The sequence below is a fragment of the Carettochelys insculpta genome, chromosome 6, assembly GCF_033958435.1.
Source record: "Carettochelys insculpta isolate YL-2023 chromosome 6, ASM3395843v1, whole genome shotgun sequence".
NCBI classification, from domain to species: Eukaryota; Metazoa; Chordata; order Testudines; family Carettochelyidae; genus Carettochelys; species Carettochelys insculpta.
Window position 1 is genome coordinate 90,845,807 of NC_134142.1, and position 25,606 is coordinate 90,871,412.

A 25,606-nucleotide genomic window follows, 5' to 3' on the forward strand; every position below is an offset into this window, starting at 1 on the left:
CTGAAAGTGCTATCCTTTCTTTCAAAAGAGTGTACTTACAGCCTTGAGCACTCTTGCAAAAGACCGGGTCTGGAAATGTCACAGATGCAGTGACATGGCCAGTAAGCCCTTCCAGGAGCTCTGGCCAGGCACTCCCTTAAAAGGCCCCAGCCAAACAGCCCCTCCCTGCACATGCTGCTGAAGCCTTTCTTGCTTTACTCAGCAAAGCCCGTCCATGGTCTTGAAAGCCACAGCCAAGAGCCATGGACCAACAGGAGCCCCAGACCCGCATGCTTGCTCTTGCTAGGCTGCTGGCCACCAATTTTGGGGCCACGCTCCACCCCCTCGAATGGCCAACACCTGGCCCCAGGGACCCCGCCCACCACAGCCCTGGCACCCATCGTCCTTGAGATAAGGCACACTCAGCTAACAGGCAATGCATGGGGAGAGGACTGCCATGAAAGGGGGACCCTTGGGGGCTGGGGACCAAGATACCAAGGGGCGGGGGGGGGAGGTATAGCCCCAGGAGACTATGACACCCCACCCTGACACAGGCCTGCTGCCTGACCACCAGTGGGATTGAGGGAGAGGTGGGGGACAGGAGGGGAACAACATCCCCCAGAGAGCGCTTGTGCTCGGGGACACCAACAGGCCCTCGTACATAGTGGGGAACATGGCCTACCCCCAGCAGCCCTGGCCCATGTGACCATACACAGGCCACCCAGACCCACCCAGGAGCCATTCAACAACCATTGCACTTGAGCATGCTACCCCATGGAGTGTGCCATCAGCTGCCCGAGGGCGCGGTTCAGGTGCCTCCCCATACGACTAGATGTTGGGGTGGACAACATCCCCCATGTGGAAGGGGCATGCTGTGACCTCCACAATCTTATGGAGGTCAGGAACAAGACCGTCCTTGAGGGGTGGATGGCTGAGGTCAGCCCTGGGTATGACCAGCCTTCTGCGGCCCTCAACCAGCAGGCCCACCGTGACAAGCCCCAGATCTGGGAGGCCCTCCGGGAGGGTGTCAGCCATGTGCTCTGGTGACCCTCTGTCGGGCAACCCCAGAGGCTCCTCCAGTCCGCTGTCTCACCCCGTCCCCCCCACAACCCTTTCCGCCCATCCACACTGCCCACCACGCCACCTGTAATGAGGAACACAGGGTGCTGAAAAAATAAAACACGTTATAAAACCAACTCAGAACTTTGCAACTAGGAACAATCACAACTATATAGAGGGGGACCTATATACACATCGGGGGGGGCCTCAAACAGGTTGGCCACCTGAACTTGTACAGGGAGGCATGGAACAGGGGGTGGTGGCCCTCACCCCTCCAAGAAGGTGGGAGGACCACAAGCCACAGCATTTGCACCCACCCCTCCTGGCTCAGGTCTGGGGTGCCCATTAGGCCTGGGATAGGGCCAGGAACACAGAGGACTGGGAGTCTGGGAGGAGTGGGGGAACCAGCTCGGCAGGGCCCACTGTGGCCAGGAGCCAGGGGCCAAGGTCCCATAAGAGGGCAAGGCGGAGGTCAAGCAGCTGCAGAGCAGTGAGGTCAGAGCGGGAGGGAGTAGGCATCGTGGCTTGGGGAGCAGCTGGGGGGAAGGGAGGTGGGCCCATCAGCCCCAGAGGCCCAGCTGATGGACTGCAGGGTCCCCAGAAGCTCAGCCCAGACTTCCCGCTGCCAGGCCTGATCAGTCTCATCCAGCTGCAGCTGCCACTCCACAAGCTGCTTCTGGTGGTGGAAGGCAGCTGTGCTGGTGGCGGCTTCGTAGTTCCGTGGCCAGCACCACGGCTGCTGGCCAGCTGACCACTGGTGGTGAGTGTGTCTCAGCCCTCTCTGTGGCCGCTGCTCCTGGCCTCACCAGCCTGACATCATGTGCTGTAAGGATGGAAGAGGGGGGGAGAGAGAGAGAGAGAGAGATCGTCCGTCAGTCCCACAGCCCACGAGCAGTAGCATGTGTGCTCTGCTTGGCAGGCCCTGCTGCATATGAACCCCGCACTGCTTTTCGGATGGGGGTCACCACTGCAAGGTCACCAAACCATTTCCCATGGGAAACAGTTCAGAGAGTAATGGGGGCAATACGGACACATGGGCGTCCCTGCTTGGGTGGCTTGTGAGCCGGGTGTGCCCTGGCCCTCCCTGCCCCCCGTCACATGGCAGCAGTGTTCACAGGAGTTGGTGCTGACCGCTGTCTGCAGGTGTGCCTGTATGCCATGGCACACCCCTCAGGGATATGTGCAGGGTTGTGCCATTGCCCCGGTGGCTGGGCCTGCTCCCAGCTGTGGCGGGGGCAGGGGATCCCCAAGCCCACAAGTTTTGCGGTGCGCCTGGCACTTACCAGAGGCCCCTCAGTCATGTTGGAGGATGCCTGGCTGGAGCTCCCTGAATGGACGGCAACGACCAGGGCCTTGTCAGAGGATGTGCTGTGTGATGGGGCTTCTGGCTCCAGCCTTCTGAAGTGGGTCATGAGTCGTGGCTGCTTCTGAGTCACCTCCTCTGCCACCGGCAGGGTCTCCTGTAATGGGGGCAGGTGGCCGGCCATGCCGCAAGTGCCTGGCAAAGTCCCTGGCCCACGCATACCCCTGTCGCAGCTCTTTCACCTTGGAGCAAACCTGCTCCACGGTGTGGCTGGGGTGTCTGTAAGCTAACAGACCGGTGGCTATCTGGACATAGGCAGCAGCATTCTGCCTCCTCCCCACTGTTGCCTGCAGAACATCCTCATCTGCCCACAGAGTGAGGTGGTCCTGGAGCTTGGCCTAGCCTTGCTCCATGAGGGATCCCTCCACCTGGCAGCCGGGGCAGGCTCCTGGGGTCCCTCTGAGGGCTCTGTGGTGGTTAGCCCTCAGCAATGGTGCATGCAGTCTCTTCAGCAGGAAGTGTGAGGGTACCAAGTGCTAGACTCATGTGCTCCCTGCCAGCACGCTCTCAGCTTCCTGCCATGGGGTTTCCGGGGCTCCCTGCACCTTTAAGGTGGCTGGATACAGGGACCACAGAGCTAGCCAATACCCTCTTTTGAAAGAGGGGCTTTTGAAGCATCTACACACACTGTCTTTTGAAAGAGTCTTTCAAAAGAAGGCACTCTTCCTAGACTGGGAAAAGAAGAGGGCCTCCAGATGAAGCACCATGTTCTTTCAAAAGGAGTTCAGAAGAGTGCATTTTGTATGTAGACACTCCGCACACACTTTCAGAGAAAGTACTGTTTTTCTGAAAGAACTTGCTATTGTAGATGCAGCCAGAGGGTTTAAGGCAGGCTCCCTAACCTTAGAAGAAGCAGCCTATTTAATTCAGACCATCCCTTCTCATTGTATAAATCAACATATAGATAGGTTTCACTGTGGATCACAAATTCAGTATTGTATTAATAAATATTCTTAGCTTAATTCTTTTTTTTTGCAAATGTCTAAAATAGTCAACAATAATGTGAATGAAAAAGGGTTTTTCTTACTGAAGTCACAATTTATTAATCTTATCTTACTTATTTGCAGAAGTCTATTTCTTTAACAGAGAATATAAAAAGACAAACACTATATTGCAACATACGAGGCATTTAGTTGTCAAATGCTATTCAACTGAATCTCATTGCCTATTTCCTTATTAAACATTATTTTTCCCAGCTGCTACACAAAAATACAAATGTGGTGTTATTTGAGTAAATCAGTACAGTAAACCCACTACTTATGAGAAGTCAACTTGCACCTATCTTACATTAATACAAGCTGAAATTAACAATGGAATTGAAGAGGAAACCACTAGATGTGCGTCATCAGTGTATATATGTGAACAGGTTCCTGGGGTTTCTCTGTCCCCATCAGTGCTTTTTTATGTTGTACCAGCACCTCTGCAGCCCCAGGTGAGTTCCCCAGCTGGGTGCCAGGGGACCATCAAGCCCCACTGCTGGGAGCCAGCTGGAGCAAATTGCTACACCTGCAGCTCCAGTGACAGGGAGCCGCCAGGGCAGAAGGAATCCTGGGCAGCCCTGGGGCTGGTAGCTAGCCGGGGCAGAGCACTGCAGCCAACTCTAGCCCTGGGGGATCCCTGGCAGTAATGTGGTGGCAGCCAGCTGTGTCGTAGCACTCTGCTGGCAGCTCCAGGCCCAGACCGCTGTTGCCAGGGATCCCCCAAGCCATCTCCCAGCCCTGCTGCTGCTGGGGATCCCCCCACAGGGCTGGAGCTGGCAGGAGGGCTCTGCTCCCAGCCAGCTCCCAGCCCCAGGGCTGTCCAGGGTTCCCCTGGCTCCGGCGATTCCTTGGCACTGGAGCTGCCAGCAGAACACTGCACTCCAGCCCCATTGCTGGCGGATCTCTTCGCCCAATCAGCTCACAGCCCTGGGGCTGCGGAGGTACCACCCAGCACTGGTTCTAACCCCAATTCAAGTTACACAAATTTGACTTACGCCTGATTTCCCAGGAATGCAACGTGCATGTAAGTTGGGGGTTTACTGTATGTTAATTCTATTTCAAATCTTCCTTCTTTGTCTTCTATCATTATAGAGAAAACAAAAAACAAGAAATATAGGTCATTAAAAAGAATAGCTTCAAGTACATTTATAAGAACTGCATTACCAGATCTGCCCAATGGGACATGTATTCTAGTATTCTGACTGGAACACTGGCTTGCACTCAAAACGACAGAGGAAATCAATGATGCACACAAAAGTTTGTGTAGGTTATTTGGCAAGCATTCCTCTTCCCAAAATCAGCAAGAAAAATGACACAGGGTATACTGACTAAAATTTTATGGATTGTTATCCATTAAATAACAGGATGTTAGACTAGATTGTGTTAGTAGTCACTTCTGGTCTCAAAATCTGTTAGCCCTTTTCAACTTGAAGTGAGCTTCTATCATGGTGTATACTACATTTATTAATATTTAATTTGAACTTCTTTTAAAACTGTGTTTGGACTCATTTTCTTACAGAAATGAACTCTATAAAATTACAATTATAAAAGGTTTGGTTGGATTCCATTTAAATCTATGGCAAGACATCCACAGACTTTAATATCAATTAAAATCAGGATAATTATGTAATTTACAATAATAATATTTGCAAAGAAATGAGTGGTAATAGGACACAAAATCATGTAAATCTAATCTTCTTGTCAATTCAGACAACACTAGCATTTATGTCAATGAAATGTTTGGGTGGGTGAACATTGCAGCAGGAGATTTCTGTAGAGTTGCTGGAGAAATAACTGATGCGACAACTCTCTCTCTCTCTCTCTCTCACACACACACACACACACACGTACATACATTAAGGACACTTTATGGCATAATGCAATCCATTTATTTGCATATGTGCAATTTTTTGTAATCAAGTACACTTGTTTTTAGAGGAACAAGAGATCACAGTAATACAGCCTGGTTCAAAATACTGATAAAACATACAACACATCCCACGACAAGCGCAAAAATTAATGCATGCCACAAGCACAGGCAACAAGAACATAAAAATAAAACATGATTTTAGTTTAAGATGTGCTGTACAATGGGAGGTAAGTACAAAAATAATACAGAAACAGATGTTCAGAAGTACTCATTACCTAGCAGTCCTCATTTGAAAATCTGTCCCTTTCAATTCAATGTCAAATAGGAATTGTATTGTTTTGAAAATCTAGTTCCAAAAGTGGATATTGAGCACTTTTGAAAATTTGGCCCCTGGTCTTTAATGCACAGTGATTTCAAAAAAGGAATTTTTAAAAATAATTTCTTATGCACTTTCAGCATATCTTTAATGGTCTCAGATTAAAAATTAATCTCTTCTTATCATTGTGTATGCTCTGTGAGATACAGACCACAATGTCCAAACTTTAGCAGCTCCAATTTTAAATGGCTGAGTATTGTTTTATCTTTTCTGAACACAGAAGGAAGGAGTTAGTTTTAATGCTTTCCAGATGACGGAAATAAGCATCAGCATTTTAATTTGCCACGAGAAACACTTTCTGATGAGCTCAGAACTTGAGCTTCAAATAAAGTTACATCAAATCAAATAAAATGAATATTACTTAATTTATAATTCCAGAGCTAGTGTGATGAAGCCATATTCTAACCAAATATGTAAAATTCACATCATGTCAGAAAGGCAAGCTGCATTCTAAATCCTTTCATCAGAAAAAGGAAACGGAAAGGAAACAAACATAGTGAAGTGATTGAATCACTTTCTGAACAAATGACACACTTCAGAATCAACCTTGAATTAAGAAAAATTGTGTCTACCTGGTCAGTTTTAAATTGCATATTTAACGCAACATGAATATCTGACATGTCGACACTAAAATCTTGTATCAACAACAGACTGCCTACAGCAAAAAGGGAGCATAGTTTTGTCAACCTCCCACCTCCTGCACACCTCCTTCCTCACATGCTCAGGAAAAGATGACAACCTACACAGACAGCACATCATGGACAGAACTGAGCATGTGCCACGAAAAGAGTGATGGACACATCCTCGAAAAAGCTCTCATACATCAACATTGCGCTATGTAGCTCCTAAAGGAAACCACTGCTTTGAAGTTATGTTTATGTTACCAGATGCATACGCATTGAAAGGCATTCCAAGTGAAAGGCTAATTATATTCTAGATTCATGTAATCCACCAATGACATATTACTCAACTGCTTTTGTCAAATGTTTAATATCATGAATCAATATAATTACTAATATTAAAGCAAGTTCTCTCTCAAATGCTTTAAAAACATTGGATTAATCCACACAAAGTCCTTGTCATAAGCAGGTAAGCAGGCATCTTTTTAATTTTATAGATGTGGAAACTGTGACAGAGAGATTAATAAGAAAATTACAGTCTTGGATATTTAAAGTTGGACACTGAAGTCCATCATTGGGCCTCTAAACAAAAATAATCTGATTTTCAGAGGGGTTGAAGTTAACAGAAGCCGTGTATGCTCAGCACCACTTAGAATCAGACTACTTTTATTTATAAGTCTAATCAAAGTTTAATCATTTTAGCTTGATTACTGTTTTTTAATTTATTTTAAAAGACTTTCCCACAGTCACAGATGTGGAGTGAGCATCAGACTCAGGATTACAGAGGCATTCCCAGCAGCTAGTCCTTTGGTCCCCACATCTCTGTGGGAAATTTTCTTGATTTTAAGCTGTGTCCCAATATGCATATCAACTTCACATAAATATGCATGTTGAGGCACTCTCACAAAAGTAATAAGAATTAGAACCCAGCTACGGAATCAACACCACATCCTGTAGCCCTTAAATGAAACATTTCTAAGGAATTCCTATGTAGTGGCCTACACTCACTTTGCAGCTTGCGAAATCTAACAGGATGAAAACCTGAGGTGAAACTCAAACCCCGCTGTGAAGACACTTTTATATATAGACTTGTTTTAGATATCACTGGTCTTCTCTAGTTATTATTGTATTTACCACAGGAAAATAAGCTACATGCCCTCGCTATATTGGTCTAAGTTAGATGTCTACCAATGTGTGAACAGTTGTACTCTTAACTTGACATCCATTCCTTTCTCGGACACCAGAGGTATCACTTCTTTCTTTCCTTCCCAGTTAACAAAGCTCTCTGATGTGACATTTAATTTGCATGCTTTGAAAAGGTAGAATAAGATTTTGTGACATCAATTTGGGACTGTACTAACATTTTCCATGGGGCTCCTATTCACTTGCTGAAAACCAAGATTTCGTTACAACAGCCACCACCAGATGAGAAAGTTGTGCCTTACATTTAGCCACAGGTGTTGATAATCTAGAGGCAAAGGAAAGTAATGTGCTCCTTCAGCTGTCATGTCTGAGTGTATGCACATTCACAATAGGAGAGTTAACTCACCTGGTATGGTAACTGGAGTTCTTTGAGATGTTGTCCCCATGGGTACCCCACCTTTAGATGTGTCAGCATTGCTGCTTCCACAGGTTGAAGATTTGCGTAGCAGTGTCCCTCAGCTGTCTGCTCACGTAGAGAGAGCACAGGCACAAGAAGCCTATGACACCTACTGCACATGCTCGGGCAGCCAGTTACCCCAGTTCTTCTCTGACCCAGAAGTCAAGGTAGAAATCCAAAGCCGAGGGGAGGAGAGTGGGTGGTGCAGCACCCACAAGGACAACATATTGAAGAACTCCAGTTACTGCACAGGGTGAGTAACCTTTCCTTCTTCTTAAAGGGTCCTCATGGTGCTCTACCTTTAGGTGACCATGAAGCTGTGTCATTGCTTGGAGGTGGGTCCTTCAAATGATATACATTGGCTGATAAAAATATGGATCAGCCAAATGCAGTCTAAGAACCAGCACAGGTCTGCATGGCTAATGCTGGGTGAATGTGTGGGCGGATGCCCACCTCACTGCTCTGCAAATGTCCTCAAATGGACATGCCTCGACGGAAGGCTGTCGAAGTGGCCACTCCATGTGCGGAATGTGCATGAAAGCCCACTATGGTTTGTATATCAAAGTTAATGTAGACAAGACTCATAAACCCAGACATACATTTAGAGAGCCCCTGTTTGGAGATGGGCATGCCATGGGACCTATCAGCTGCGGAGACAAAGAGCCAGGTTGTTTTCCAGAAAGACTGGATTCTATGTAGGTAAAAGGCTAAGGTCCAGCAGACACTGATGGTATGCATGATTCTATTTCTGTCATTGGTATGCGCTTTAGGGAAGATGTGTAAGTATACTGGTTTGTTGCAGTGGAACGAGGTTAAGTACTCTTGGGAGGAATTTTGGATGGGTTCGTAGGACCACCTTGTCTACATGGAAGGTTGTATATGGTGGTTCTGGCATCAGCAAGTTGATCTCTCCAACCCTCTGTGCCAAGGTGATTGCTACAAGAAAGTCCACTTTCATGGAGAGATGCAGCAAAGAGCAGGCGGCTAACAGCTCAAAGGGTTTGCTGCTCAGGGATCTGAGGACTAAGTTAAGGTCCCATGCAGGTGTTGGTTCTTTGATTGGCAGGAATCTGTTGTGAAGACCCTTCAGGAGCCACTTGACAGAAGGGTGCGTAAAGACCAAGCGGTCTTGAATAGGTAGGTGGAAGGCCGATACCGCTGCTAGGTGGGCACTAAGAGTACTCATTGATAGATTCGTTTGCTGAAGATGAAGTATATAGGGGACCCCATTTGCATGTGGTTGCATGGCTGGGAGCAACACCAGATTATGAAACATTGCCGTTTTTGCCAATAGATTTTTCTTGTTGCAGGTTGTCTGCTGTTTTCAAGGATCGTGCCAAGCTGAGTTAGACAACGGGGCTCTAAATCTGTCAGCCCACTGGGAACCACACATGGAGGTGAAGCTGGTCGATATCTGGATTGCAGATGGATCCATGTTGCTGGGTGAAGAGCAGAGATACAGGAGGAAGACGGTGTGGGTGACGTCTGGACAGCTGTATAGCTTTGGAGAACCAGGTCTGTCTGGGCCACCAGGATGCTACGAGTCTAACCTGAGCTTTGTCTTGTCTTATCTTGATCACGACACTCTGCATGAGAGGAATCGGTGGGAATGTATATGCTAAAGGTAAATTCCATGTGATTTTGAAGGAATCCCCCAGTGAACTGTGGCCAAATTCATGTCTGGAGCAATAATGAGGGCAGCATGTGCTGGCAGCTGTGGCAAAGAGATCTGCAGTTGCAAAACCCAATATGCAGAAGATATGGTGGATAGAGGATCTGTTGACGTCCCATTCATGATCAAGGGGAAAATTGAGGCTGAGGTCATCCATGGGTATGCTGTTCCTACTTGGTATGTAAGTTGCTAGCAGGTGAATCTGCCAGGGGGATACACACCACTCCCACAGTTGCACAGCTTCATGGCAGAGCTTTCTGGAGCATACTCTACCTTGTTTGTTTACGTAGTGCATTGCTGCTGTACTGTCCACAGTTATGCAGACTACGGTGTTGGAGATTTCTGTAGAGACGTGCATGAAGGCATAACAAACTGCTCTGAGCTTTAGGAGATTGATGTGCTCAAGCTGCTATTCTGATAACCATGTACCCTGTACTAGTTGGTCTCCAAGGTAGGCACCCCACCCCAGTAGGGAGGCATCCATCATAATCGTGCTAGTTGGAGGGGGTATCTGGAATGGCACCCCATCACATATGTTGTGGGGTTGTGTCCACCAACACAGGGGCTGCGTCTACACGTGCACGCTACTTCAAAGTAGCGGCACCAACTTCGAAATAGCGCCCGTCACGTCTACACGCGTCGGGCGCTATTTCGAAGTTAACTTCGACGTTAGGCGGCGAGACGTCGAAGTCGCTAACCTCATGAGGAGATAGGAATAGCGCCCTACTTCGACGTTCAACGTCGAAGAAGGGACAGTGTAGACAAGCCGCGTCCCGCAACGTCGAAATTGCCGGGTCCTCCATGGCGGCCATCAGCTGGGGGGTTGAGAGACGCTCTCTCCAGCCCCTCAGCTCACTGGTGGCCGCGTGGAGCGGCCCCTTAAAGGTCCCCTCTCCCGCCCTGACTGCAGGAGGCTGAGGCAACGTGCAGGCTCCTGCCTGCACCCGCGGCGAGCCTGCTCAGCCCTCAGCCCCTGACACCGACCATGGCTGCCCAGCAGCACCCCCAGCGCCCCCAGGAGACCCCCCCCCCAAGGGCAGCCAGAGCAGCCAGGGCAGCCAGAGGGCCACGCAGTCTGGGAAGCGGCAGCGGGGCCCCTCTTGGACGGAGGCCGAGATGCGGGACCTGCTGGGGCTCTGGAGCGAGGAGGAGGTGCTCCAGGTAATGGGGAACAAGAGGCGGAACGCAGATGCGTTCGCTTGGCTGGCTGACGGCCTGGCTGCCCGGGGTCACCCTGCCCGCACTCCTGACCACATCCGCAATAAGGTCAAGGAGCTGCGGCAGGGTTATGCCCGGGCCCGGGATGCGGCCAGCCGATCTGGGGCCGCCCCCGTCACTTGCCCCTTTTACAGGGAGCTCAGGGACATCCTGGGCTCCCGGCACACCTCCTCCCCTCCGGCCACCCTTGACACCTCGGCTGACGAGCCCAAGCAGGCCCCGCACCCCGGGGGCCCCCCCCGGAGGCCATCCCCGGGACATCGCGGCAGGAGAAGGAGGAGGGGGGCTCCTCCTCCGCAGAATCCAGCCTGCAGATCCTCCTCCTGCCATCCCGGAGCAGCAGCAGGGCCTCCGACCCTCGGGGATCTCCGGACCGTGGGAGCGGACCCACAGGTAGGTACCCCTCTCTGGTGGACACCCCGGGGCTTGAGGGGCGGGGGTAACAGAGATGTGTCCAGGGCCCCCCACACGCTCACATGGCCATGGCCCCAAGGACACTAGGGCCATGGCCCTCACAGCACTGCAGCCATCAGCCCCTGCCCCCCGCCACCCTGCATGACAGTGCCATGCCCCATCCCCGGGCCAGGGGGGAGCGGAACCTCGAGGGGCCCCTGGGCGGAGGGGGTGGGACACCCCGCAGCAGCAGCATGTGATGGAGTTGGGGGAGTGCCAAAGGGAGACTCAGGCTACATATGAGCCACCAGAGCCGAGGAGCTCCCAGGGCCAAAGGAGGATCCTGGCGCTACAGCTGGCAGGTGACACCTCTGCCCTGAGCAAACAGGAGGGAGGAGCCGAGCTGGCTTGGAATTGGGGGGCGAGGGCGGGGGCCACAGGTAGAGGCTAGGGGAAGGGAGAGCTGGTAGGCAGGCAGCCAGCCAGAGGAGGGGGAAAGCTGCATCCCAGAGGGGCCCCCCTTGGGGTCTTCTCCCCACGACGGGTTGGAAGGACTGTCTCTTCCGACAGCTGGTGCTGTCACTCCTGCCAGAAACTGGCCATCTGTGGCCTAAGAAAGCTCTCCTGCTCTCAGACCCTGCGGGGTGAAGTGAGAGTCGCTCCCACCAGGGGACGGGGTGCAGGGCAGGGGGACCCCTGAACCCCATCCATCACAGCAGCATCTCCCGGGGACGGGGATGGGGAACCTGCAGCACAGGGCGGGGGGGACAAAGGCCACGGCTCGGGGCCCACACTAACGCCTGTCTCCATTCTTCTTTCCCCCCTCCTCTCCTGTGTCCTGCACCTGCACCTGCACCATCCGAAGGACCGGAAGAGAGTGCCGGCGAGGCCTCGGTTGTCCCGGAGAGCGCTCCAGGACCCTCGCTCCAGGGCAGCCCCTCGGCCGAGGAACGACCGGTCCCGCGGAGGGCCAGACGGCAGACCCCGCGCCTGCTACCGGCGGTGGCCAAGGACCCCCAGCTGCTGGCCATCCTCCACCGGCAGCTGGAGGTGTCGGAGCAGCACCTCCGGCTGCAGGAGCAGGCGCTGGCATGGCGCAGGGAGGCATGGGGGGCCTATATGGAGACCATCAACCGGCTGGTTGACTACCTGGCCCCCCATGCCGCGCCGGCCGAGCCACCTCCCGCCATGCCCGCTCCTGCAGCCCCACCACCAGCTGCTCCAGCCGTCGCCGGGCCGTCCGCCGTCGCCCCACCACCTCCCCGCGAGGGCCACCGCGCCGAGGGACCCCTGGAGCCACCCAAGACTCGCCGGCGCTGCTACCTTCCGGTGGAGCCCGCTCCCACCCAGCCGCGGACCAGACTGCAGGCCTGGCGGAGCTCCCGGCGGGGCACGCCCAGTGCTGGGCTGTAGGGGCGAGGGGCCCGGGACGTGGCTCCCCCCCTTGTTGGACAGACTTTGGGGACTGCTGTATGTTACTGCCCCTGTTTGCCCCGTCCCCCCTGTAAATAGTTCTCCCCGTTCTCCTCCCTGCTTTTCTTTTTTGTTGATGGTGCACAGTTGTCTGCTTTGTTGTTGTATATTGTTTTATTTGTGCACATCTTGCTTTTGTTGAACGTTTGTCCCTCCTTTTTGGTTTCTGTTTCACATATTTATTTATTTACAAAAAAAAAAAAAATCGTTAAGACAAAAAAAACATTTACGTTCACCCACAAGTTCGTGCTGTCATTTCTCCTGGACAAGTGTGGGGGGGCGGTGGGGTGCTCCATGGTGTGGGCGTTGGGGCAGGAGTGTGGGGGAGGAAGGGGCGGGCAGTAGGGGGCCTGGCCAGAGTTCACCCCGCGGCCTGTTGCTCGAAGTGGGCACGCAGGGCCTCCCGGACCTGGGTCCCCTCTGGGTCCACCTGCCGACTGGGGGCAGCAGGTGGCTGCACGTGTGCCCTGCCGGCCTCAGCGGCCCAGCCCTGAAGAAAGCTCTCCCCCTTGCTCTCCATGAGGTTGTGCAGGGCGCAGCAGGCACCCACAATCTGGGGGATGTTGTTGGGGCTGGCATCCAGGCGGGTCAGGAGACATTGCCAGCGTCCCTTGAGGCGGCCAAATGAGCGCTCTACCACCTGGCGCGCATGGTTCAGGCGCTCGTTGAAGCGCTCCTGGCTGGCGGAGAGGTGGCCCGTGTACGGGCGCATGAGCCACGGCCGGAGGGGGTAGGCCGCATCCGCGAGGATGCAGAAGGGCATGGTGGTGTCCCCCAGAGGGATCTCCCGCTGGGAGATGTAGGTCCCCGCCTCCAGCCGGCGGCACAGGCCCGAGTTCCGGAAAACCCGGGCGTCGTGGGTGCTGCCAGGCCAGCCCACGTAAATGTCCTGGAACCGTCCCCGGCTGTCCACCAAGGCCTGCAGGACGACTGAATGGTAGCCCTTCCGATTGAGGTATTGGCCTCCACTGTGGTGCGGGGCGCGGATGGGGATGTGAGTCCCATCCAGAGCCCCGAAGCAGTTGGGGAAGCCCAGGGTGGCAAAGGCGGCGACAGTGGCCTGTGGGTCCCCCAGCCTCACGAGCCTGTGCAGGAGCATGGAGTTGATGGCACGCACGACCTGCAGAGAAAGCACATGGGACAGCCCCAATGAGGGGTGAGCAGGGTGTGCGTGGCCCTGCCCTGCCCTGGCCACCCTGACCTGCCCTGCCCTGCCCTGCCCTCCCCTGCTCTGCCCTGACCTGCCCTGGCCCCCCTGCCCTGCTCTGCCCTGCCCTGGCCCCCCTGCCTTGCTCTGCCCTGCCCTGCCCTGGCCCCCGTGCCCTGCTCTGGCCCCCCTGCCCTGCCCTGGCCTCCCCCCTGTGGGTTCTCTTACCTCCATGAACACAGCCCCGACGGTGGCCTTTCCGACACCAAACTGCTGCCCCACGGATCGGTAGCTGTCCGGAGTGGCCAGCTTCCAGACAGCGATGCCGACCCGTTTCTCCACAGGGAGGGCACGCCGCATGGCAGTGTCCCGGTGCCTGAGTGCGGGGGTGAGCCACTGGCACAGCTCCAGGAATGTCTGGCGGGTCATCCTGAAGTTCCGGAGCCAGTGGTCGTCGTCCCACTCCCCAAGCACCAGCCGCTCCCACCAGTCGGTGCTGGTGGGGTAGCTCCACAGCCGCCGGCGTGTGAGGCGGGGGGTGGAGCGGGGTGCTGCAGGGGTAGGGGCTGAGCCCCGCTGCCCTGGGGGCATCTCCTCCCCTGGGGCAAGAAGGTGCTCAGCTGCCCCCAACATGGCATGAGCCAGGGCAAGCCCTGCTCCTGCCGGGAGGGCTGGGTGGACCTCTAGCAGCTGCTGCTGCTGCTGCTGGGGGTCCATGACTGCGGCGCTCGGGGTCTGTGTGCCTATATGGCTCCTCAGACCGCGTGCTGTGCAGGCTGAGTGTATGTGGGAGGGGCCCTTTAAGGGAGCGGCTAGCTGTTGCCCCGGAAGCGCTAGTCCGCCCGTTGACCCTGTCTGCAGCTGTGCCTGGCATCCCTATTTCGATGTGTGCTACTTTGACGTGTAGATGTTCCCTCGCTGCGCCTATTTCGATGTTGGGCTGAGCAACGTCGAAGTTGAACATCGACGTTGCCGGCCCTGGAGGACGTGTAGACGTTATTCATCGAAATAGACTATTTCGATGTTGGCTGCACGTGTAGACGTAGCCAGGGAGTCCCTGACTGTGGTTGGGACACTCAGCGTTTTGTTCAACAGATGTACCTGGGGCATGAACACTGCTCTGAACCATGCCTGCATAGGTCTCATCCTGAGGCATGCGTGGGGCATGACAGACTGCTGCTGCCATGTTGCCAAGAAGACATTGGCATTACCTGGCAGTTGCAGTAGGAGAGAGAGTTGCAGCATGGTGACAAGGTCTTGTATTGTCTGTAGCCTCTGCAGCGGAAGCAAGGTGGCATGGCTCTCTGGAACCAGATGTGTCACCCACCAAGACATGAAGTCCTACGCTAGCTGTGCTATCCTTTGAGGAGGCAGGCACGCCTGCAGCAGAGGCAGGGAATGGTTGTCTGAGGGGGGTCCTTTTAAGGGTGTATCTCACCAGAGCTCCTAGAAGAAACTGGTGACCTGCGACCCTGTCTGACGGGGTTCCGGGCGGCCGTTTTACTAATACAGTGGCAGGCAGACTGGCCGCTCTGTCGACAGAGTGGATCACTCTTTCAGTCCACCTTGCAGTCTGGACACGATCTGTTGATAGAAGTTTTTCACAAGATATCTTCCGAAACAAACTTATCGTTGAAACAATAGCAGGGCTGATTTTAGATCACTGAGCTTTACTTCAATACCAGGGATACTGAATGATTACCACAAGGAAAAGACAACAAGAAGTCCTGTGGCACCTTATACACTACCAGATATTTTGGAACACATGCTTTCGTGGGCAAAGACCCACTTCATCAGATGCAATGCCATTTGAATTTTAAGTATATACATTCCGCGGAGCTCTAAATTAACAGTAGTAAAAGAGAAATTTCACTAAGGAATAGGAAAGAAAACAATACCAAATTTTCAGTTCTGGTCACTCTATCTCAAAACTACCAAGCAGAAACAGAAGAGGTCCAGAAATAGGGAAAACAAAAAACACACTCTCTCTCTCTCTCGGCCTGGAAAGACTTTCATATGAGGAGAAAGAGAACAAAAATAGAGTTGGCTACTTTAGAAAGGAGAGGACATGATAAGGTACATATAGAGGGGAGGGATAGCTCAGCAGTTTGAGCATGGGCCTGCTAAACCCAGGGTTGTGAACTCAATCCTTGAGGGGGACATTGACGAATCTGGGGCAAAAAGATCAAAAAACAGGAATGGTGCTTGGTCCTGCCACGAGGGTAAGGGACTGGACTTGACTTCCCAAGGTCTCTTCCAGTTCTAAGAGATGTCTATCTCCATATCTTATTATATTATGTAAAACAAAAAAGTATAACTAAGGTAAGTAAGGTGCGTCTATTTATCTCTTCTTAAAAATGAATAAATAGGGAACATTCAATCCAACCAAAACCGACACATTTCAAATAGGAAAAAAATGTTTTAAATGAGTGGAAGTCACTGCTACAAGATATTGCTGAGGCAAAAACTTAGTAAGATTTAAAAAATGGTTGGAATGGTTTATGTGAATAATGAGAACATCCACATTTACTTTAGATGGATCTGTTTTGTCACAAAGAAATAGGAACACTTGTGTTCAAGACATAAGCCACTTTAATCATTAAATCCCATGGATCCTTTTGGAAAAAGTAGGGAGGTTAACTAACCAGATTCCAACATAAGTCAACTAAATTTTTGGAGCTAAAATGGCCCTGTAGTTTCAGCTAAACGAGATATTTTACACAGAAGTTTAGAATGGAAAAAATCAAAGAGTTGCTATATGCTATTTAAAAACTGCACATCAGTGATGGTCGAACTGATCTTTTTGTACAACATATAATGTGTAATATGCAATATACCTCCACGTATGTTCAAGAAAAATCAGTCAAATTCAGACATTAGATATTTCACCTACTTCCTACAGCCCATTCATCTTAAAAACTAAAAACTCTCATTAAAAAACTGTCCCCAAGAGGAGTGGTTGCCTGCATTTACAATTCCCTGTGTGAGTTGGGAGTGGCATTACTTTCACATTTGCTAAGCAGTGTTCCAGTTTATTTAAATCTGATTTAAAAAAATAGAGTACTGGCAATTGATACTGTGTGACTTTCATATATAGCCAAAACTATATAAATATTTGACATCCAATCATATAGTGACTTGGTCATTTCAGGTAGTATCATGGACTATGAAGTGCAGGGCCAGTACTTTAAATATTTGGCTCTCATAAGGTCTTCCATAAAGGTACCATTAAACGACTTTTTCCAAATGAAAAAGCAACCCAAATAATTCAAAATATTTCAGATTTTCAGAACTTTGGGAATTTGGTTTTCCAGTTTATTTAATTTCTGTAGCAGAAGAGAAATGTGTGTCCCTTCTTTGAAAATTAAAATGCTGGGAGTATATACACAATCATCACTCCTATCTGATGTGTTACAGCACAGCATCACAATCTAGATTCCAGTCTACACGATTATAAATAGGATGCCAATCCAGAAGCAGCAGCAGCAGCAGTCTCCCATCATTTTTCTTTCTCTACCCATTTCTATTAGATTTCTAACACAATGTACTGATTTCTTCATATTTTCACTAAGCCCTGTAACAGGTATGACATGCACAAGCACAGTTATATTTATTTTTCAGACTATTCATACTTAATAAAATTCCATACTAATTTGCCATTGTTCACCTTATTTATGTACATTTAACAGGTTTTCACACTTGCATTTTCTGTTATAAATTATACCTTCAGAATTCTTAATCAGCACTCAGTCACAGCCAACCAAAAATTGCCTTTAAGAAGGCAACTGAGCAACTTCCCCTTTTCAGACATAGGGAAAAGCACTATATACACCTGAACATGAAAACATGCAGGAAAATATAATCACAAGACACTACAGAACCTTTTTATGCCTTTAACAAAAGGACTGCAAACCAATGAGCTAAATGTGATGTAAAAGATTTATCAAATACCAATGTAATGAAGCCAAATGCTGAAGAGTTTTCTAGTGCATATTTCATTCTGAAGGACTGAAATGCAAAGCTATGATTAAACACCACTTGTTACCTATTCTATTTGTAGAAATATCATAAAAACTATGATACCATAATTAGTATTCCAGGACATCCGTTTTAGTGACTGATTCTTGTCTTGTTTTTATCCAGGTTTCAGCACATAATTCACACCACGAAATTACTTAAGTAAAGTGGTCTATGTTTTATTTTCTTGTCTGCCAGCACAATAAGCCTTGCTACTTGGTCTATTTGGAAATTTTACTCTCTGTGATTCTCATCAATTTTTCTTGGCTATGGAAAAGTTACCCTTACTGCCAGATAAACATTAGTTTCATTTCACTCTGAAAGCACTGAACAGGATACCTACAAATAAACAAGCCAACGTTGGGAGTTCAAGGAATCTCTGAAAGTGCGTGTTGCAGATTTTCTAAAGTACTTAAGGGGAACAATGGTTACTGTCTTCTGATATTTCTTCTGATTTGGAATATGCTTGAGTTTCACTTTATTCTTCTCAGCTGTACAACTTGCAAGTTTAGTGGTTTTAAAAACACTTTTCAATATAGGCACATACACAATATTATCCACCATGTAAACTGTGACATATTTCAGTGGAATCAGCTACATAAGGAATTGGCTCTTACACCCACACTTCCCCTTGAACACTGAAATCAAAAGGTATAATGCAGCTACTGGTTTCTAGAATAAAAAACTCAAGGGAGCTGGAGACAAGGTTGTCAGGGATTTTTATCCCTAGGGCATTATCGCCCCCATGTGTCAGGGAAAACAAGCCTCTGGCTGTGTAAAATCATTGCAGGTACATGGAAACACTAAAGTCTCATAGGCTGCCATTTAGCGGCCCCCTGAAACAGTCACTCTGTGTCAGTTGGTTTCCCCGGTAACCTGAACTCATGAATAATTCATGATCAAGGATTAAAATCCAGGTCTCTGATTGGGTGGAGGTGGGAGTTTCTAGTAAGTTCCACAGCCCGGAGGACCTGGTTGAGAACCACAGGTAGAATCATGAATATTTAAATTGCCTAATGAATAATGCATGAGAACACAGAATAAAAGCAGGCGCAGCACAGCGCTCTGCGGCCCTTGGGGACAGACAGGATTCTGTCACCCTGTACAGGGAGGTGTCGGCCACTTGTGGCATCCTCCAGCCCTCAGGCCAGCCGCTCAGGCGAAGGCTTTGCGAAGATTCGTCAGAGCAGAGCTGATCTCACCAGGGCAGAGCTGAAATCACACAGCGTCGCTCTGTCACCGCGGTGCCATTGCACACTAGCAGCATTTCCCTTCACCACCGCCAGGAGCAGCAAGAGGCCTCACGGGGAAGTGACTGGGTGGCGAACTGGCCCACCTCACGGTGGGTACTGCGTACCCGGTCACGGAACCTGGGGCCGCCATCTTGTCTTCACCAGCTGCTACCTACGACTCCACCAGATTGGACCTCGACTTACCTGATTGTGACTACTTCTACCAGACTTGACACGTAATTTTGCTCACTAGCCTGCGTTTTTACGTGGAGCTTACAGACACTTTTCCTCTTAGACTAGCCTGGGATACCGGGACCCTCTGTGATGGAGCGGGGGGTTGCTCCTCCGTTGTTCACCCTCCCTGATGGGGGAGGGGAAGTACCTGGGGGCCTGACCCCTAAGGCCGGGCCTGAATGCCCAGGCTGGGATACTATTTTAAGTATCTTAAAGCACATTTAATTAATAATTTTGTTACTATTTATTAGATATACATCTGATCAATAGTTGGTATTCTTAGTGATAGACCCTCATTTATCCCAACTGTTGTTCAAGAATAAGGTGAAGGCTTAACCTTCCTTATCCCCTTTTGCCTATCCCATCTCTGTATAAAAATATATTGCAGGTGTAGGCATAGCAACCCTGCCTCCCCAATTGCTGTTCACCCTAAGGGACCTGAGGAAGAGCCTATTGCCTCCCAGGTACCCTCTAGTTAGGCCACTGGAGCAGCGGGGGCCCCCCCACAGAAAAAGAGGGACAGCCCTGACAGCCTCCTAGCCCTAGCCCTTTGGGGCAGGCTAGCACCCTGCCCCTGGTAGGGGGTGAGATTAGCAACTTCACCCCTCCTTTCTAAGGGAACAGCGGGGATTTAAAGCCCTAATCCTAAAATTAAATTTACCTATATTTATTCTGCTAACCAATTTTCTGCCTTCCCGTTAAAAAAAGTTTTAAACCATCTGTCAGGAGACAACGAGGAAACAATGTTTGTTGTAAGTTCATAGTTAGTTGTTTAAAAGTTGATACATTTTAAAGTTGATGGTATTCCTCAAATAAAATTTTAGTTACTTTGTTTTTAACTTTAACCCTTGTCCTGGTCTCGTTGTCTCGGCCAGCCACTTCTTTCCAGGAGGCTTTAGTGGAGACCAGAGCGTACCGGGGTGGCATTCTCCTGTCTGGGGGTGGCAGCAGGGTTCTGGTCGGGTCCTGTGAACAGGAGGTTCACGCCCTCCTTGTTCAGGGACTCATTTAAATATTCATATTAATAACCTGTCCATCAAGAGAGTCCCGTCAAAGGTGTTCTCAGTGAAATAACCCAGCAGTAAAACTCTGTCAGGGATCAGAATTAACATGTATTGCACTGTGCTCTAAAAGAAGGTGAGACTCATTGTCTGCTCTAGTTTGTCCTCAAAGTAAAGAACACAGTTTGTATATTGTTATCTAAATGGAATAGTAACCAGAACAACGTACGGTAGACAGAGAGGGAAACAAATGAGATTCAAGGCTTCTTTTAAAAAAAAAACAACAACTTCGTGTTTTATCACTATCAAATTATAAGGTATTTTCATTCTTGTCCACCCACTTACTAAGTGACAGCACATTTCCCTAGAAATCTATTAGTAAGCTTTCATTACTATAAGGCAAGCTATACTGTCAGACATGTTTAAACAATTTATAAATCTGAAAGAAAGTCATTTTACAGCACTGTTATAATTTGCTTGTGAAAGTATGCAAAATATAGCAGGAACTCTCCAGACATTCAAGGAGGGGAAGAGTCCTACTCTGAATAATGCACAGTCTATATGGACATATAGATAGACATTAACAGAAGAGAGACAATGAATATAACGGTTTGTTTTTTCAAATACAGCATGACTAGATTCATTACAGGACAGATGCCAGAAGTGTATCTTTCAGATTATGTCTACTCAGAAAAGAAAAACCCACAGTTGGCCTATGCCAGCAAGGCCTCACTCTCACAGAGACCTAAAGCCTGAGCCTCAAGACAAACCCAGAAACGTGCACAGCAAAACTGGGGTTTTGTCGACAAAACTCGCAGGACATCTACATGCAAAATCATTTTGTCAACAGAAACTGTGCACAAAAAAAGCCACGTAGACACTCTGGGGGGGGGCCCTTCTGTTGACAGAGGTGACCAAAAGATGGTGCAATCTGATGACAGATCTGTAGGTGCAATCTGATGACAGAAGTTTTGTCAGAACATCTCTTCCGACAGGAAATTCTGTAGACAGATGCTTCTAGTGCAGATAAAGCCCTTGAATCCGAGATCATGAACCTGAGCTGTCTGATGGGGGCACAGTGACTTAAATGTAGACTAGGTAGGGACCTTGGTGATGACCTCACAATGCTCATACTATGCACAAGGGGTAGAATGGAAGAATGCATGGTGGCAATAATGCAAGAATCTGAAAAGAATGAGGCTGGGAACATTAGAGAAGTAAAAGAGGTGGGGGACCAAAGTAAACAATGCAAAACACAACAAAAGCAGCTAAGTATGAACTGGTAGAACTATAAGGTGCTCTGAAGATAGTGACAAGAAATTTAAAAAAAACTGATAGAATAATGAATAGGAAGCCAGTGGCTGGGAAACAAAAGAAGGAACAACAAAATAAAACAAACAAATAGCAAAGAAAATTTAATTCAGCAGCTGCATTTTGTATGAACTAAGGGACAGTAATGCATGTGTGTGCTGGAGACATGAGAGTAGAATACTGTGGTCATCAGGACAGGATATAATGAGGGCATGAATGATGGTCTTGGGTGTGGAAATGTAACAAAAAGAACATGATATGGAGATGTTGTGGGGGAAGAAGTGGTGGAATTTGGATATGGCCTGGATGACTAGAAGAGGGATTAGTCAAAGATAATTCCCATATTGTGGTCCTGAAGGACAGAGGTTTTGGCCGTGATAGAAAAATTTATGAATGAAGAGGACTGAGATGGAGTGTAAGAGCCCTGGCACCACAGAAGTCAAGGGTAAAACTAACAGGTTTTCACTCACGGAATTTGCTTTTGGACGTATTAAGTTTAAGCTGACGACAAGGCATCCAAGAGGAGATGTTATAGCCATGACAGAACGGTTATGAAGTAAACTGGAGATACCATAATGAACAAGTTTATCAATATATTCAGATTATTATGGTCCACTGCTACTCTAGGAGAAATCAGGGTGCTAAGGAGCTAAAACATTCTTTCCTACCAAAAAAGAATACCTTACACTTTGCGCTGCATGTACACCAGAAATTTGGATTAATGAGGACAATGAATGGGACGTAGTAATACTAGGATACAAAATATATCAGAAGGACAGAATAGGGGGAATTGCACTAAGTAAAAGCAACCATTGAGTCAAATGCAGTAAAAACCTTAAATGAACCAAACTGTACCACAGAATCTATAATGATAGTAATTCCACACTTAAATAATAGAATATTCCCACAGCTATATTCTTATCAACCACCTGACCAGGATAGTGAGAGAATCTGTGAAATGCTATAGAGAGGCTATCAAAAATATAAAAAGCTCAATAGTAATCAGGGATTTTCACTATTCCCATATTGACTGGGTACATGTCACCTCAGGACAGGATACAAAGATAGTTTCTTGACACCTTAGATGACTACATCTTGGAGCAGCTGGTAATGAAACCCACAAGCGGAGAGGTAACTCTTAATTTAGTCCTAAGTGGAGCACAGGGTATGGCTCAAGAAGTGAATATAACTTGGTAATAATGACCATATTATAATTAAATTTAACATCCCTATGTGGAGTGAGAGGGAGCACCAACAAGGGAGCAGTCCAACATTGTGGCATTTAATCTCATAAAGGAGAACTATACAAAAACTAGGAAGTATGATCAACAAAAATTACAATATACAGTGCCAAAAGAGAAATCCCTGCAAGCCGCAAGGAAATGTTTTAAAGACACCACAATAAAGGCTCAATTTAAAATGTATACCCCAGTTACAAACACAGTAAGAGGGCCAAAAAATGCCACCATGGCTAAAAAAGAAAGCTAAATAAGCAGAGGTAAAGAGGCATCATTTAAAAATGGAAGTTAAATTCCACTGAGAAAAACAGTATAAACTCTGGCCACTGTAAGTGAAAAAATATAATTAGGAAGGCCAAAACAGAATTTGAAGAACAGCTAGCCAAAGCCTCAAAAAGTAACAGCAGTTTTTCTCAGTACCTCAGAAGCAGGAAGCCTCCTAAACCACCAGTGGGGACTCTGGACAACCAAAAGATATTGAAGGAGTATTCATAGAAGATAAGGCCACTGTGGAAAAACTAAATAATTCTTCATGCCAATCTTCATGGCTGACGATATTGTGGAGATTCACAGAGCTGAGCCATTCTTTTTAGGCAATAAATCCGAAGAACTGCCCCCCCCCAGATCGAGGTGTCATTACACAATGTTTTGGAACCAACTGATAAATTTAACAATTGCAAGTCACCAGAACCACATGTTATTCACCCAAGAGTTCGAAGGAACTCAAAGGTGAAATTGCAGAACTGCTAACCGGGATATGTAATTTATCATTTAAATCATCTGTAGTAGACGATGGGAGGACAGCTAATGTGACATTAATTTTTAAAAAGGGCTCCAAAGCAATTCCTAAAGTGACCATCCACCCCGTTTTGGGTGGGACAGCCCCATATTTCGGGCATCAGGAAGGCATCCCATTTTATTTTAACAAAGGGGATAACTGACCCATATTTGCGCAGCTGCTGGGAGCTGGGAGCGCACGAGCATGGCTGCTGCCCATATCCTGGATCCCCACAGCTTTGGGGAGCAGCACCAGCACAGCTGCCACCTGGCTCCTGGTTCCTCGCGGGAACTGGGAGTACACTGGCATGGCTGACGCCCAGCTCCTCACAGCTCGGGAGAGCTGGCATCTGAACCTGTACTGCTGCACCTGGCTCCTGGCTTCCCACCACTTGCGGAAGCTGGGAGCTAGACCGGCACAGCTGCCTTTGGATCCCGGCTCCCTGCTGCTCAGGAGCTGGACTGGTGCTGCTGTGCCTGGCTCTCAGCTCCCCACCACTCCCTGGAGCCAGGAGCTGGCCCAGAGCTGCTGAGCCTGGCTCCTGGCTCCCTGCAGCTCATGGGAGCTGGGAACTGGACTAGCATGGCTGCAGCTGCATGTGGGCAAGGATGATCCAGTGGATATAGTATATGCAGATTTTCAAAAAGCCTTTGACAAGGTCCCTCACTTTCGCTCTTATGCAAAGTAAGCTCTCATGGAGTAACAAAGAAGATCCACTCATGGATTAGCAACTGGTTAAAAGATAACAGGATTCAGAGGTAGACATGTTAGTCTGTTTCAACAAAAGAACAATAAGGAATCCAGTGGCACCTTAAAGACTAGTAATTTTGTTATGGCATAAAAATGTATAACATACATCTGATGAAGTGAGTTGCAACTCATGAAAGCTTATGCCATAATAAAATTGTTAGCCTTTAAGGTGCCACTGGATCGCTTGTTGTTTTTGGTTAAAAGATAGGAAACAAAACAGTATGAATAAATGACCCATTTTAAAAATGGAGAGGGGTAAATAGTGGTGTCCTCCAGATGTCTGCACTGGGATCAGTCCTGTTCAACATATTCACAAATGATCTGGAAAAGCGGGTAAACAGTGAGGTGGCAAAATTTACAGATGAACTTCTGTCTAGAGTAGTTTTGTATCAAAGCAGATAGCACAGAGTTATAAAGAGCTCTCACAAAATGGGGTAACTAGGCAACAAAATGGCAGATGCAATTCAATGTTGATAAATGCAAAGGAATGCACATTGGAGAGCACAATTTCGACTATACACATAAAATGACATGGTCTAAATTAGCTTTTAGAACCCATGAAAGAGATCTTGGAATCATTGTGATAGTCCTCTGAAAACATCCACTCAATGTGTTAGAAAAGAAAAGCTAACAGAATGTTGGGAATCATTAGGAAAGGGGTAGATAAGAGAGAAAATATACTGCCGTTATATAAATTGATAGTACGCCTGCATCTTGAATACTGAGTGCAGATATGGTTGTCCCATCTCAAAAAACAATATATTGGAAAATGTGCAGAAAAGGTCTATGAAAATGATGAGGGGTACAGAACAGCTTCTATAGGAAACTAATAAGACTGGAACTTTTAATCCTGGGAAAGAGATGACTAAGGGTGGTGAATAAATAAGATAAAGGTTTATAACAGGTGGCCAACATATGGCCCACAGGCCAGAATCCAGTCCACAGAGCCTTGTCATCCAGCCCGCAGAGCTGGCAGTGGTGTCATTCTGAAAGCTGGCTGGGCGGCTCCAAGCAGCATGCAGCTCCAGATGCTGCCGCCCCTACTCCTCCTCTGGCTCCCTGCCCTGCTGCTGCTGCTGAAAGAGTAGAACTCAATTTAATTGGTCTAACGGCCAGCAGGAGAGATCCAGCCTTTAAACCAAAATAATTAAGTCCCATTATTTCAGCACAGGAGGGCAGAGAGCCACATGCTGTTTGTGGGGGAAGGGAGTAAGAAGGCTGGGGGGAGCTGCACACAAGTGATGAGGAGATGGTGGCCTACCAAAGGTGCAGTGGGGGGCGGAAGTATGCAGAGC

The 25,606-nt window shown here is 48.5% G+C and overlaps 1 protein-coding gene across 8 annotated transcripts in view; it reads right to left on the reverse strand.

The window, feature by feature from the left end:
• PHF21A (PHD finger protein 21A) overlaps positions 1-25,606 on the reverse strand; it is a 269,156-nt gene that overhangs the window by 103,533 nt on the left and 140,017 nt on the right. The window lies entirely within an intron of this gene.